The sequence below is a fragment of the Alligator sinensis genome, unplaced genomic scaffold (genome assembly GCF_000455745.1).
Source record: "Alligator sinensis unplaced genomic scaffold, ASM45574v1 scaffold511_1, whole genome shotgun sequence".
NCBI lineage: Eukaryota > Metazoa > Chordata > Crocodylia > Alligatoridae > Alligator > Alligator sinensis.
Window position 1 is genome coordinate 296,299 of NW_005842114.1, and position 2,882 is coordinate 299,180.

Here is a 2,882-nt window from a genome sequence, read left to right on the forward strand (position 1 = left end):
AGGGGCATTGCAGGGGGCGCAGAATACAGACCAAGGCCACCACAACAGAGGGAATGGGGCAAGGCCAGGGACTGGGGCTGGGAGCTCTGGCCAACCAGGGCAGTAAATGGGACCCCAGGGCCAGGGTGGGGAGCAGGACAGAGCCAAGGGCAGCTTGCCAAGGGATCAGAATCCCGGTGCTTAAAAATGACGGTGGAGGTGCTTAAAGTAAAGCTCGTCAAATCATTTAAGCATGGGAAAGCTTTTAGGAGCAGAGCCAAGAGGGACAAGGATGGAGGCAGACTGCCATCTGTGGGCTCAGGGCTCCCCACCCTACTCCCTTCGCCCTGGGAGCTGCGTGCTCACCGCACATCCCCTACCTGTCCAGCAGTGGGAAATGCAACTTACTGCCACCACTGCGCCTGGACAGGCAGGGGACATGCAGCCAGTGCACGGCTCCTGGGGCAAAGGCAGCAGGGCAGAGCATCCTAAGCCTACAGCAGGCAGTCAAACTTCTGCCCTGGGCACATATCTTGGGGGGAGGGAAGCACATACCACCCCCATGCCTCCCCCAAGGGTGCCCCTCCCCACTCCCCATGCCCCTTGGATGAGCCACCCATGGCTCTGTCCCTCATTCTTCCCCAGGGTCGCATTCACTGCCCTGGCTGAGCAGCACCCCCAGTCCCATTCCCACCCTCACCTTGGGGGCCTTGATCTGCCCCCCTGCCCATGCCCCTTCTCTTCCATACACTTACCTGCAGGGTGCTGCTCTCCACGCTGCCTGGCTACATTCCTGGCCATGTGCATGCTGCGGTTGCGCACGTGCACGCAGAGTCCGAGGGCCCCGGCCAGAAGGCATATTATATTTATCGGTGATATTATCGGCTACAGTGGCCAAAAAAGCCAAGAGTCGATAATGTTTATTTTCCTTTTAGGGGTGCCAATCCGATACAGCACTGCTATAATTGGTGCACCTCTAATACACACTATTTTTCAAATGTTCCAATTACAAAGTTTTACTGAGCACATTAAAAGTTTGACACTAACTTCATTGATTCAATGATTCAGTTAAATGTATTGTGAATAGCATCTTATCCTCCTCCCTTTTTATTATGTTCCAGCACAATTATCTTATTGCCGGTTAAAATTTAAATTGAAGTAAATGATTACGTCTACGTAAAAGAATCCAAACAATTTCATTATATTACGTCATTAGTTTGGCAAAAAATCTATAAGAACGTGAAAAAACCTCCAAAAATCACAGACTACTGGACATTAATACTCAATGAACAGAAAAAAGACAATGAAGCAGTCTTGTAACATAAGAATTCCTGAAAATAAAAAAACTAAAATATTTGAGATTTTATTTTTAGAAAGAATTGTAAGTACTGTTAGTTCCAGTAGTCCGTACAAACTATCACATGCTGAGTGCCAACCTTCTGTCCCCAGGGCACTAGGGACTGAGAATGTCACTGAAGTAATGCAATTTGCCCCTCTGGCTAACAGGTGAATATACAGCAGGGGTGTCAAACTCAAGTGACTGTGCACACTGAATTTAGACCACAGGATTTCAAGCCATCTGTACAACACACAAACAGTGGCAACAATAATGTTAGACCCTGTAGCTACCAGACCCACTGTTTCAGTGCCCTGTTCTTTCCCTCTGCCTCTGATCTTAATTTCCAAGAAAATTAAAAACCCTTACTTCAGCATCAAGGGGCATGGGCAGACAAGCTGTGTTAACTCCCTGTGTTCTAGGGCCATACTGAAATACCAGCTCTGGCAGCCACAGGGATTATTATTGCCACTACAGGCCTCCAGGTGCTACAGCAATGACCCCTCTCGGCTGAATATTTAACACCTCTGATGTACAGGTATACACTGTAGCGGACTGAGCGAAAAGCTCTAGTGGTCAGTATTCTGACCGCTAAACCAAAATTAAAGTCACCAAAATCAAAGACTTTGTAGAAGAAGAGAGTTTAGAAATAAAGAAATGAGAAGCAGGAGATCCCCAAATACCCCATGTGCTCTCTTGTACTTACCAAGATAACCTGCAAAATGTCCTCAATTTAAGTCATTTACACATTTCTCCATTAATTCCAGATTGGCAAGCATCTTTAAGCTATATCCTAAAGCAGCCCCAAAGTTTAACCCTGAAAGAAAAATAAACATGGTTCATTAAACAAGGATATAAAAATATAAATCTATTCAGTATTTTCAGTCAAAATGTTTTTCTAGTAATCAGCTTCAGCAAAAAAAAAAAAAAAAAAAAAAGTTTTCCACTCGTATTTTAAATACAACGCAAGCATTTATTGCTAGAGTATAAACAGTTCTCAATCACAGAAATTGAAGGCCAAACATTTGAAAAATTGAAGTTTCTATCCGTCTTGGTTACAAAAAGAAAAACAACCCCTCCCACCCCAACCTCAGAAGATCCTTCCAAATTCAACCTATTGTCATCTTTTTAGTATTTTAGTGTTCAGGGCAGTTTCACAGCTGGTATTCCAATTGCTATAGACCTCAGTGGGCGCATCTACAGCTGCTCTTTAATGCACAGTAGACTATTTTATTGTGCATTAAAACATCACATAAAAAACTGTGACATTACAATAATGTGCAGTAAAATAGTCTACTGTGCATTAAGCATCACTAAAAAAAAGGTGTGCAAATGAGCTACTGCATATTAGTACAGCCTAACGCATATTAATTTAATGCCTGACACTGGAGGTATTAAATTTAATGCGCATTAAGAAAGGCACATTAATGCATGTGTAGACGTGCCCAGAGAAACTCAAGAATTATGTTATTATTATGATGATATGCTTAAGAAAAATTCTAGGTTTGCCTCTAATGCTGCTCGTAAGTTAACTCACTATGGAGAATGACCCCAAAAATGGAGGGAA

The 2,882-nt window shown here is 43.8% G+C and overlaps 1 protein-coding gene across 1 annotated transcript in view; it reads right to left on the reverse strand.

The window, feature by feature from the left end:
• Positions 1-2,882, reverse strand: part of NCOA6 (nuclear receptor coactivator 6) — a 78,488-nt gene that overhangs the window by 75,443 nt on the left and 163 nt on the right. Inside the window, 1 exon segment of the mRNA XM_006024688.3 lies at positions 2,022-2,132. The gene's annotated coding sequence lies outside the window, so the exon portion shown is untranslated.